Source organism: Trachypithecus francoisi, unplaced genomic scaffold (genome assembly GCF_009764315.1).
Source record: "Trachypithecus francoisi isolate TF-2019V2 unplaced genomic scaffold, Tfra_2.0 Lachesis_group21, whole genome shotgun sequence".
In the NCBI taxonomy this organism is placed as follows: domain Eukaryota; kingdom Metazoa; phylum Chordata; class Mammalia; order Primates; family Cercopithecidae; genus Trachypithecus; species Trachypithecus francoisi.
Genome location: NW_022681467.1, coordinates 2,680,845 through 2,693,459, shown reverse-complemented (window position 1 = coordinate 2,693,459; position 12,615 = coordinate 2,680,845).

Here is a 12,615-nt window from a genome sequence, read left to right as displayed (position 1 = left end):
TAGAGACACAAAATCCCCTCAAAACATCAATGAATCCAGGAGCTGGTTTTTTGAAAAGATCAGCAAAATTGATAGACCGCTAGCAAGACTAATAAAGAAGAAAAGAGAAGAATCAAATAGACACAATAAAAAATGATAAAGGGGATATCACCACCAATCCCACAGAAATACAAACTGCCATCAGAGAATACTATAAACACCTCTATGCAAATAAACTAGGAAATCTAGAAGAAATGGATAAATTCCTGGGCACATAAACCCTCCCAAGACTAAACCAGGAAGAAGTTGAATCCCTGAATAGACCAATAACAGGTTCTGAAATTGAGGCAATAATTAATAGCCTACCAACCAAAAAAAGTGCAGGGCCAGATGGATTCACAATTGAATTCTACCAGAGGTACAAATAGGAGCTGGTACCATTCCTTCTGAAACTATTCCAATCAATAGAAAAAGAGGTAATCCTCCCTAATTCATTTTACGAGGCCAACATCATCCTGATACCAAAGCCTGGCAGAGACACAACAACAAAAAAAGAGAATTTTAGACCAATATCCCTGATGAACATCAAAGCAAAAATCCTCAGTAAAATACTGGCAAACTGAATCCAGCAGCACATCAAAAAGCTTATCCACCACGACCAAGTTGGCTTCATCCCTGGGGTGCAAGGCTGGTTCAACATACGCAAATCAATAAATGTAATCCAGCATATAAACAGAACCAAAGACAAAAACCACATGATTATCTCAACAGATGCAGAAAAGGCCTTCAACAAAATTCAACAGCCCTTCATGCTAAAAACTCTCAGTAAACTTGGTATGGATGGAATGTATCTCAAAATAATAAGAGCTATTTATGACAAACCCACAGCCAATATCATACTGAATGGGCAAAAATTGGAAGCATTCCCTTTGAAAACTGGCACAAGACAGGGATGCCCTCTCACCACTCCTATTCAACATAGTATTGGACATTCTGGCTGGGGGCATCAGGCAGGAGAAAGAAATAAAGGGTATTCAATTAGGAAAAGAGGAAGTCAAGATGTCCCTGTTTGCAGATGACATGATTGTATATTTAGAAAACCCCATCGTCTCAGCCCAAAATCTCCTTAAGCTGATAAGCAACTTCAGCAAAGTCTCAAGATACAAAATCAATGTGCAAAAATCACAAGCATTCCTATACACCAATAACAGACAAACAGAGAGCCAAATCATGAGTGAACTCCCCTTCACAATTGCTTCAAAGAGAATAAAATACCTAGGAATCCAACTTATAAGGGATGTGAAGGACCTCTTCAAGGAGAACTACGAACCACTGCTCAACAAAATAAAAGAGGACACAAACAAATGGAAGAACATTCCATGTTCATGGATAGGAAGAATCAATATTGTGAAAATGGCCATACTGCCCAAGGTAATTTATAGATTCAATGCCATCCCTATCAAGCTACCAATGACTTTCTTCACAGAATTGGAAAAAAACTACTTTAAAGTTCATATGGAACCAAAAAAGAGCCCACATTGCCAAGACAATCCTAAGCCAAAAGAACAAAACTGGAGGCATCATGCTACCTGACTTCGAACTATACTACAAGGCTACAGTAAACAAAACAGCATGGTACTGGTACCAAAACAGAGATATAGAGCAATGGAACAAAATAGAGCCTTCGGAAATAATACCACACATCTACAACCATCTGATCTTTGACAAACCTGACAAAAACAAGAAATGGGGAAAGGATTCCCTATTTAATAAATGGTGTTGGGAAAAGTGGCTAGCCATATGTAGAAAGCTGAAACTGGATCCCTTCCTTACACCTTATACAAAAATTAACTCAAGATGGATTAAAGACTTAAATGTTAGATCTAAAACCACAAAAACCCTAGAAGAAATCCGAGGGAATACCATTCAGGCCATAGGCATGGGCAAGGACTTCATAACTAAAACACCAAAAGCAATGGCAACAAGAGCCAAAATTGACAAATAGGATCTAATTAAACTAAAGAGCTTCTGCACAGCAAAAGAAACTACCATCAGAGTGAACAGGCAACCTACAGAATGGGAGAAAGTTTTTACAATCTACCCATCTGACAAAGGGCTAATATCCAGAGTCTACAAAGACCTTAAGCAAATTTACAAGAAAAAATCAAACAACCACATCAAAAAGTGGGCAAGGGATATGAACAGGCACTTCTCAAAAGAAGACATTTATGCAGCCAACAGACACATAAAAAAAATGCTCATCATCACTGGCCATCAGAGAAATGCAAATCAAAACCACAATGAGGTACCATCTCACACCAGTTAGAATGGCGATCATTAAAAAGTCAAGAAACAACAGGTGCTGGAGAGGATGTGGAGAAATAGGAATGCTTTTACACTGTTGGTGGGAGTGTAAACTAGTTCAACCATGTGGAAGACAGTGTGGTGATTCCTCAAGGATCTAGAACTAGAAATACCATTTGACCTAGCCATCCCATTACTGGGAATATACCCAAAGGATTATAAATCATGCTGCTATAAAGACACATGCACACAAATGTTTATTGCAACACTAATCACAATAGCAAAGACTTGGAACCAACCCAAATATCCATCAATGATAGACTGGATTAAGAAAATGTGGCACATATACACCATGGAATATTATACAGTCATAAAAAAGGATGAGTTCATGTCCTTTGTAGGGACATGGACGAACCTGGAAACCATCATTCTAAGCAAACTATTGCAAGGACACAAAACCAAACACCGCATGTTCTCACTCATAAGTGGGAATTGAACAATAAGAACACTTGGACACAGGGTGGGGGACATCACATACTGGGGCTTGTCATGGGATGGGGGTGGGGGAGGGATAGCATTAGGAGATATACCTAATGTAAATGACAAATTAATGGGTGCAGCACACCAACATGGCACATGTATACATATGTAACAAACCTGCAAGTTGTGCACATGTACCCTAGAATTTAAAGTATATTTAAAAAAAAAGAAACATGTCATGGAGTCAGGAGTTGCAGGTAAAATTATAAATCAATACATGGAAGGTATATATTGGTTTGGCCCCAAAAGGTCGGACATCTCAAGGCATGGGCTTACAAGTTTTAGGTAGGCTTAGGGATTCTTTAGTTGGAAATTGGTAGAAAAAGTTAAGCTTTGTTTAAAACATGGAGTCAGTAGAAAGGAATGCTAAGGAGGTCTACTATCTGTCAGATGATGCCATGACAGAGTCAGGTTGGAAAGCAAGTCACAATGTACTGGGTCAGAAAGGACCTTTTTGATGAAATTTTATGGTTTGTAAGGCATGATTCCTCAGGTACTTAAACAGGAATTTCAGAAAGAAAGAAAAAAGATAAGAGTTCAGTCCTCAACCTGCACTCTGTAACATCTGCCAGCCGCTGAGCTCTTGGGTGGGGGGCAGGTGAAGTGGCGTTCTTTATGGCCCCACCCAACCCTGAGCCCACTTCCTTCCGTGTGCTGGCAGCATTGTGGGGACACTGTGAGAGCAGTTCTCGTTCCATTATTTCCCCTCCTCATGAAGGGGATCCCTATGCTGCTAGCTCCAGCACCTGAGAACACATCTCTCTCATCTATGGCCGCCTTCATCCCCAGGCTCTGTGGGTGTGCAACCTGTCCTTCTGGGGCACTTGGTCTCCCTTGCTTCTTGGCTTGAGCTGGCCAGCCCTACGTGGTTGCCTGAGCAGCCCATGGAGGAAGGTGTTCTTTGCTGAGCCCTGACAGTGTGATTGAACATTGGAGGGACCTGGGTCTTCACACGTCCTGGGCTGCTTGTTTCCATCATACTCATAACACCTGTTGTCTTAGGACCAACCAAACCCTACTGCCCACATCTAAGGTCAGTTTTGTTGGTGTGGTCCGTGCATAGGTTCAGGTTTAGCTCTTCAAAACCATCTGGCCTCTCTTGACCCATTGAGTCAGTCAGGATGAAGAATTAAGACCAAGACAATTCCATTGACTCACCGAATTTTTGAGTTTATTAACAGCAACATTTTTGTGTGAGCATGAAAAGAAGTGGAGTGTGTGGACACAGGGGCTCCTGAGACAACTCTAAATTGTCTCCTTCTCTACCAAGGCTATGTTCGCCTTGGGCACACCAGGATGGACACAGACATATATAATAGGGCTTCATGCAGTGTAGCTTACCCTTCCACTTTCTGCCACGTGAGGACACAGCAGCGAGGCCCTCACAAGATGCTGGCGCCTTGGTCCTGGGCTTCCCAGCCTCTAGAGCTGTGAAAAATAAGTTTCTGTTTCCTGTAAATTACCCAGCCTGTGTTATTCTGTAATAGCAGCATAAACAGAAGAGGACAGTTCCTTTCCTGGGCTCAGCAGGGGCCAGGGAAGAACCAGAACTCCAACTCACAAGAGGTATATGGACATGAGGGACTCTGGATCTTGGGGCCTGAAGTGGAGATTTGGAGTGAGTGGGAGTTGTCTTGAGACTACAAACAGGGCCAGGACTGACAGCTGGGATGTTTCCTTGTGTGTATATCCTGGCAGTTCCCTGCCCTCCCTAGGCTCCACCCTATCTTCCCTTCCTCTGTCTCAAGGAGAGAGTTTTGGGGAGTCTGCAAAAACCTCCTCACATTTTCCTTGTCACTTTGTGTTCATTATTATGGTATATCTCCCCAGAGCTGTGTCCCAGCCCTGACCCCCTGGGAAAAATGAAAAGTGTCCAGATGTCCCCCAACAGATGGGAAAGTGGCCACAATGTAGAATAAAGTAGTGTATATGTAGCACATTTTGGAACTAATTTATACTTAGTGTTTTATTCTACTGCCGCTTGTGATTTCACCTGTAACGATTTGAGGACAGCCAAGCAGAGGTTACCATCTTTATATAATGACTCAGGGTCCTTAGACTATACTTTGGGTAGCCTAGTTTCAAAATCCTTCTTTGAGATGTGGATACAGACCAAACCAGAAGTGACAAGTAATTCACCTTGAAGGACATGGAGGTGGAGGATGGGAGTGCCAGTGGCTTTGGGGAGACAAACAGAATCAGGGAAGGGTTCAGAACACCATGCCTGGTGATAAAGATAAAGGATTTCTAGACCCAGATGTTAGTCACCAGGGTGATACCTCTGGAAAGGAAAGAGTCTGCTTTAAAGCTCTGACCTGACCCTCTCCACAGTGGCCTCTCAGAGCTGAGGCTTCCCAGTAGCTACAATTGTGAGACTCACATTTACATTTTAGTCAATGCCCAGAATTGACTGTTTAAAGTTTTCTGATTTTAGCTATTGTGAAGACTGTTGTGCTGAATATGTCATTTATATGTATTCGCATATATGACTGATTGTTTCTTCCTTGGAGACAGAGTTCTCAGAAGTTGAATTACTCAATTTTCTTAACTTCCTGATTTTTATTTTTAAATTTAATTAGTTATTTTAGTTACCAAATAAAAATTGTATATATATATGCATATACACATGAACATATACACACAGAAACACATAAATATGATATAGAATGTAATGTTTTAAAATATATATGCCTTGTGGAATGGCTATCCCAAGATAACTAACATATGCATTACCTCACATACTCATCATTTTTTGTGTGTGGTGAGAATAAATCTAATCTATTAACAATTTTTTAATATAAAATAAATTGTTATTAATTATAGTTATCATTTCTCAAATTTATATCTTCTAACTGAAATTTTGTTTTCTTTGATGAGCATCTCTCTAATCTCAGTTTCTCCCTTCCCTATCCCTACAGACTCTGATAACCACCATTCTACTCTCTGCTTCTATGATTCTTACTTTTTAAGAGTCAGTATATAAGTAAGATAATGTGGCTTTTGTCCCCCTGTGCCTAGTTATTTTACTTAACATAATGGCCTCCAGGTTCATCTATGATTTCACGAATGAGAGAATTTCCTTTTTCTTAAAGGATCAATAATATTCTATCTTGTATATGCACCACATTTTCTTTATCCATACATCGATTGATGGACACTTAGGTTGATTCTATGTATAGGTTATTGTGAATAATGCTGCAATGAACATGGAAGTGCAGATATCTCTTTGAGAGACTGATTTTATTTCCTTTGGATATATACCCAGTATTGGGATTGCTGGATTATATAGTAGTTCTATGTTTGATTTTTTGAGTAATAGCTGTACTTTTATCTGAAATGGCTATATTAATTTGCATTTCCAGCAACAATGTGCAGCAATTCCTTTTTCTCCAAACCTTTATCAACATTTATCTCTCATCTTTTTGATAATATTCATTCTAACATATTTGAAGTGACATCTCATGGTTTGATTTATTAATACATTTCCCTGATGGTGAGTGATGCTGAGCATTTCTTCATATATTTGTTGGTCATTTTTGTGTCCACTTTTGATAAACGTGTATTTATATCCTTTGTCCATTGTTCAGTTGGGTTGTTTTCTTGCTATTGAGTTGTTTGAGTTTCTTATGTATTTTGAATATTCATTTCTTTTCTTTTTATTATTATACTTTAAGTTCTAGGGTACATGTGCATAACATTTATATCATGTATAACTCCCCAGTGCAATCCCTCCCTCCTCCCCCCTCCCCATGATAGGCCCCAGTGTGTGATGTTCCCCTTCCCGAGTCCAAGTGATCTCATTGTTCAGCTCCACCTATAAGTGAGAACATGCGGTGTTTGGTTTTCTCTTCTTGTGATAGTTTGCTAAGAATGATGGTTTCCAGCTGCATCCATGTCCCTACAAAGGACGCAAACTCATCCTTTTTGATGGCTGCATAGTATTCCATGGTGTATATGTGCCACATTTTCTTAATCCAGTCTGTTACAGATGGACATTTGGGTTGATTCCAGGTCTTTGCTATTGTGAATAGTGCCGCAATAAACATACGTGTGCATGTGTCTTTGTAGTAGAGTAATTTATAATCCTTTGGGTATATACCCAGTAGTGGGATGGCTGGGTCATATGGTACATCTAATTCTAGATCCTTGAGGAATCGCCATACTGTTTTCCATAATGGTTGAACTAGTTTACAATCCCACCAACAGTGTAAAAGTGTTCCTATTTCTCCACATCCTCTCCAACACCTGTTATTTCCTGACTTCTTAATGATTGCCATTCTAACTGGTGTGAGATGGTATCTCATTGTGGTTTTGATTTGCATTTCTCTGATGGCGAGTGATGATGAGCATTTTTTCATGTGTCTGTTGGCTGTATGGATGTCTTCTTTTGAGAAATGTCTGTTCATACCCTTCCCCACTTTTTGATAGGGTGTTTGTTTTTTCTTGTATATTTGTTTGAGTTCTTTGTAGATTCTGGATATTAGCCCTTTGTCAGATGAGTAGGTTGCAAAAATTTTCTCCCATTCTGTAGGTTGCCTGTTCACTCTGATGGTAGTTTCTTTTGCTGTGCAAAAGCTCTTTAATTAGATCCCATGTGTCAATTTTGGCATTTGCTGCCGTTGCTTTTGGTGTTTTAGACATGAAGTCCTTGCCCATGCCTATGTCCTGAATGGTACTACCTAGATTTTCTTCTAGGTTTTTATGAGATTAGGTCTAACATTTAAGTCTCTAATCCATCTTGAATTAATTTTCGTATAAGGGGTAAGGAAAGGATCCAGTTTCAGCTTCTACTTATGGCTAGCCATTTTCCCAGCACCATTTATTAAATAGGGAATCCTTTCCCCATTTCTTGTTTCTCTCAGGTTTGTCAAAGATCAGATGGCTGTAGATGTGTGGTATTATTTCTGAGGACTCTGTTCTGTTCCATTGGTCTATTTCTCTGTTTTGGTACCAGTACCATGCTGTTTTGGTTACTGTAGCCTTGTAGTATAGTTGAAGTCAGGTAGCGTGACGCCTCCAGCTTTGTCCTTTTGACCTAGGATTGTCTTGGGAATGCGGGCTCTTTTTTTGTTCCATATGAACTTTGAAGCAGTTTTTCCAATTCTGTGAAGAAAGTCATTGGTAGCTTGATGGGGATGGCATTGAATCTATAATAACCTTGGGCAGTATGGCCATTTTCACGATATTGATTCTTCCTATCCATGAGCATGGTATGTTCTTCCATTTGTTTGTGTCCTCTTTGATTTCACTGAGCAGTGGTTTGTAGTTCTCCTTGAAGAGGTCCTTTACATCCCTTGTAAGCTGGATTCCTAGGTATTTTATTCTCTTTGAAGCAATTGTGAATGGAAGTTGATTCCTGATTTGGCTCTCTGCTTGTCTGTTACTGGTGTATAAGAATGCTTGGGATTTTTGCACATTAATTTTGTATCCTGAGACTTTGCTGAAGTTGCTTATCAGCTTAAGGAGCTTTTGGGCTGAGACGATGGGGTTTTCTAAATATACAATCATGTCATCTGCAAACAGGGACACTTTGACTTCTTCTTTTCCTAACTGGATACCCTTGATTTCTTTCTCTTGCCTGATTGCCCTAGCCAGAACTTCCAACACTATGTTGAATAGGAGTGTGAGAGAGGGCATCCCTGTCTTGTGCCAGTTTTCAAAGGGAATTTTTCCAGTTTTTGCCCATTCAGTATGATATTAGCTGTGGGTTTGTCATAAATAGCTCTTATTATTTTGAGGTACGTTCCATCAATACCGAATTTATTGAGCGTTTTTAGCATAAAGGGCTGTTGAATTTTGTCAAAAGCCTTTTCTGCATCTATTGAGATAATCATGTGGTTCTTGTCTTTGGTTCTGTTTATATGCTGGATTACGTTTATTGATTTGCGAATGTTGAACCAGCCTTGCATCCCAGGGGTGAAGCCCACTTGATCATGGTGGATAAGCTTTTTGATGTGCTGCTGAATCCGGTTTGCCAGTATTTTATTGAGATTTTTGCATCGATTTCATCAGGGATTGGTCTAAAATTCTCTTTTTTTGTTGTGTCTCTGCCAGGCTTTGGTATCAGGATGATGTTGGCCTCATAAAAAGAGTTAGGGAGGATTCCCTCTTTTTCTATTGATTGGAATAGTTTCAGAAGGAATGGTACCAGCTCCTCCTTGTACCTCTGGTAGAATTCAGCTGTGAATCCATCTGGTCCTGGACTTTTTTTCGTGGGTAGGCTATTAATTGTTGCCTCAATTTCAGAGCCTGCTATTGGTCTATTCAGGGATTCAACTTCTTCCTGGTTCAGTCTTGGGAGAGTGTAAGTGTCCAGGAAATTATCCATTTCTTCTAGATTTTCTAGTTGATTTGTGTAGAGGCATTTATAGTATTCTCTGATGGTTGTTTGTATTTCTGTGGGGTCGGTGGTGATATCCCCTTTATCATTTTTTATTGTGTCTATTTGATTCTTTCTCTTTTCTTCTTCTTTAGTAGTCTTGCTAGCGGTCTGTCAATTTTGTTGATCTTTTCAAAAAACGAACTCCTGGATTCATTGATTTTTTGGAGGGTTTTTTGTGTCTCTATCTCCTTCAGTTCTGCTCTGATCTTAGTTATTTCTTGCCTTCTGCTAGCTTTTGAATGTGTTTGCTCTTGCCTCTCCAGTTCTTTTAATTGTGATGTTAGAGTGTCAATTTTAGATCTTTCCTGCTTTCTCTTGTGGGCATTTAGTGCTATAAATTTCCCTCTACACACTGCTTTAAATGTGTCCCAGAGATTCTGGTATGTTGTATCTTTGTTCTCATTGGTTTCAAAGAACATCTTTATTTCTGCTTTCATTTCGTTATGTACCCAGTAGTCATTCAGGAGCAGTTGTTCAGTTTCCATGTAGTTGAGCGGTTTTGATTGAGTTTCTTAGTCCTGAGTTCTAGTTTGATTGCACTGTGGTCTGAGAGACAGTTTGTTATAATTTCTGTTCTTGTACATTTGCTGAGGAGTGCTTTACTTCCAATTATGTGGTCAATTTTGGAATAAGTGCGATGTGGTGCTGAGAAGAATGTATATTCTGTTGATTTGGGGTGGAGAGTTCTATAGATGTCTATTAGGTCCGCTTGGTGCAAAGATGAGTTCAATTCCTGGATATCCTTGTTAACTTTCTGTCTCGTTGATCTGTCTAATGTGACAGTGGAGTGTTGAAGTCTTCCATTATTATTGTATGGGAGTCTAAGTCTCTTTGTAGGTCTCTAAGGACTTGCTTTATGAATCTGGGTGCTCCTGTATTGGGTGCATATATATTTAGGAGAGTTAGCTCTTCCTGTTGAATTGATCCCTTTACCATTATGTAATGGCCTTCTTTGTCTCTTTTGATCTTTGATGGTTTAAAGTCTGTTTTATCAGAGACTAGGATTGCAACCCCTGCTGTTTTTTGTTCTCCATTTGCTTGGTAGATTTTCCTCCATCCCTTAATTTTGAGCCTATGTATGTCTCTGCATGTGAGATGGGTCTCCTGTATACAGCAGACTGATGGGTCTTGACTCTTTATCCAGTTTGCCAGTCTGTGTCTTTTAATTGGAGCATTTAGTCCATTTACATTTAAGGTTAATATTGTTATGTGTGAACTTGATCCTGTCATTATGATATTAACTGGTTATTTTACTCTTTAGTTGATGCAGTTTCTTCCTAGCCTCGATGGTCTTTACATTTTGGCATGTTTTTGCAATGGCTGGTACCGGTTGTCCCTTTCCATGTTTAGGGCTTCCTTCAGGGTCTCTTGTAAGGCAGGCCTGGTGGTGACAAAATCTCTAAGCATTTGCTTATCTGTAAAGGATTTTATTTCTCCTTCACTGATGAAACTTAGTTTGGCTGGATATGAAATTCTGGGTTTAAAATTCTTTTCTTTAAGAACCTTGAATATTGGCCCCCACTCTCTTCTGGCTTGTAGAGTTTCTGCTGAGATCTGCTGTTAGTCTGATGGGCTTCCCTTTGTGGGTAACCCGACCTTTCTCTCTGGCTGCCCTTAAGATTTTTTCCTTCATTTCAACTTTGGTGAATCTGGCAATTATGTGTCTTGGAGTTGCTCTTCTGGAGGAGTATCTTTGTGGCGTTCTCTGTATTTCTTGAATTTGAATGTTGGCCTGCCCTACTAGGTTGGGGAAGTTCTCCTGGATGATATCCTGAAGAGTGTTTTCCAACTTGTTTCCATTTTCCCCCTCACTTTCAGGCACCCCAATCAGACGTAGATTTGGTCTTTTTACATAATCCCATACTTCTTGCAGGCTTTGTTCATTTCTTTTTCTTCTTTTTTCTTTTGGTTTCTCTTCTCGCTTCATTTCATTCATTTGATCCTCAATCGCTTATACTCTTTCTTCCAGTTGATCGAGTCGGTTACTGAAGCTTGTGCATTTGTCACGTATTTCTCGTGTCATGGTTTTCATCTCTGTCATTTCATTTATGATCTTTTCTGCATTAATTAGTCTAGCTGTCAATTCTTCCACTCTTTTTTCAAGATTTTTAGTTTCTTTGCGCTGGGTACGTAATTCCTCCTTTAGCTTTGAGAAGTTTGATGGACTGAAGCGTTCTCCTCTCATCTCGTCAAAGTCATTCTCTGACCAGCTTTGATCCGTTGCTGGCGATGGGCTGCGCTCCTTTGCAGGGGGAGATGCGCTCTTATTTGTTGAATTTCCAGCTTTTCTGCCCTGCTTCTTCCCCATCTTTGTGGTTTTATCTGTCTCTGGTCTTTGATGACGGTGACGTACTGATGGGGTTTTGGTATAGGTGTCCTTCCTGTTTGATAGTTTTCCATCTGACAGTCAGAAGGACTGTCTGTTGGTCTGTTGGAGATTGCTTGAGGTCCACTCCAGACCCTGTTTGCCTGGGTATCAGCAGCAGAGGTTGCCGAAGATAGAATATTGCTGAACAGCGAGTGTACCTGTCTGATTCTTCCTTTGGAAGTTTCCTCTCAGGGATGACTCCACCCTGTGAGGTGTGGGGCGTCAGACTGCCCCTAGTGGGGGATGTCTCCCAGCTAGGCTACTCAGGGGTCAGGGACCCACCTGAGCAGGCAGTCTGTCCGTTCTCAGATCTCAACCTCCGCGTTGGGAGATCCAGGGCTCTCCCCAAAGCTGTCAGACAGAGTCGTTCGCGTCTGCACCACCCCCGCTGCTTCCCCTATTGGACCTCAGCTGTGGGCTATCCCCAGAGGTGGAGTCTAGAGAGACAGGCAGGCTTCCTTGAGCTGCTGTGAGCTCCACCCAGTTGGAGCTTCCCAGCGGCTTTGTTTACCTACTTAAGCCTCAGCAATGGCGGGCGCCCCTCCCCCAGCCTCGCTGCTGCCTTGCAGATAGATTGCCGCAGACTGCTGTGTTAGCAGTGAGGGAGGCTCCGTGGGCGTGGGACCCTCCTGGCCAGGTGTGGGATATATTCTCCTGGTGTGCCTGTTTCCTTAAAGCGCAGTATTGGGGTGGGAGTTACCCGATTTTCCAGGTGTTGTGTGTCTCAGTTCCCCTGGCTAGGAAAACGGATTTCCTTCCCCCTTGCACTTCCAGGTGAGGTGATGCCTCGCCCTGCTTCAGCTCAAGCTGGTCAGGCTGCAGCAGCTGACCAGCACCGATTGTCCGGCACTCCCTAGAGAGATGACCCCAGTACCTCAGTTGAAAATGCAGAAATCACCGGTCTTCTGTGTCACTCGCGCTGGGAGTTGGAGACTGGAGCTCTTCCTATTCGGCCATCTTGCTCCGCCCCTCCTCATTTCTTATCAGACGAATCATTTGTAAACATTTTCCCTTCATTCCATAGGTTGTCTCTTCACCCTGT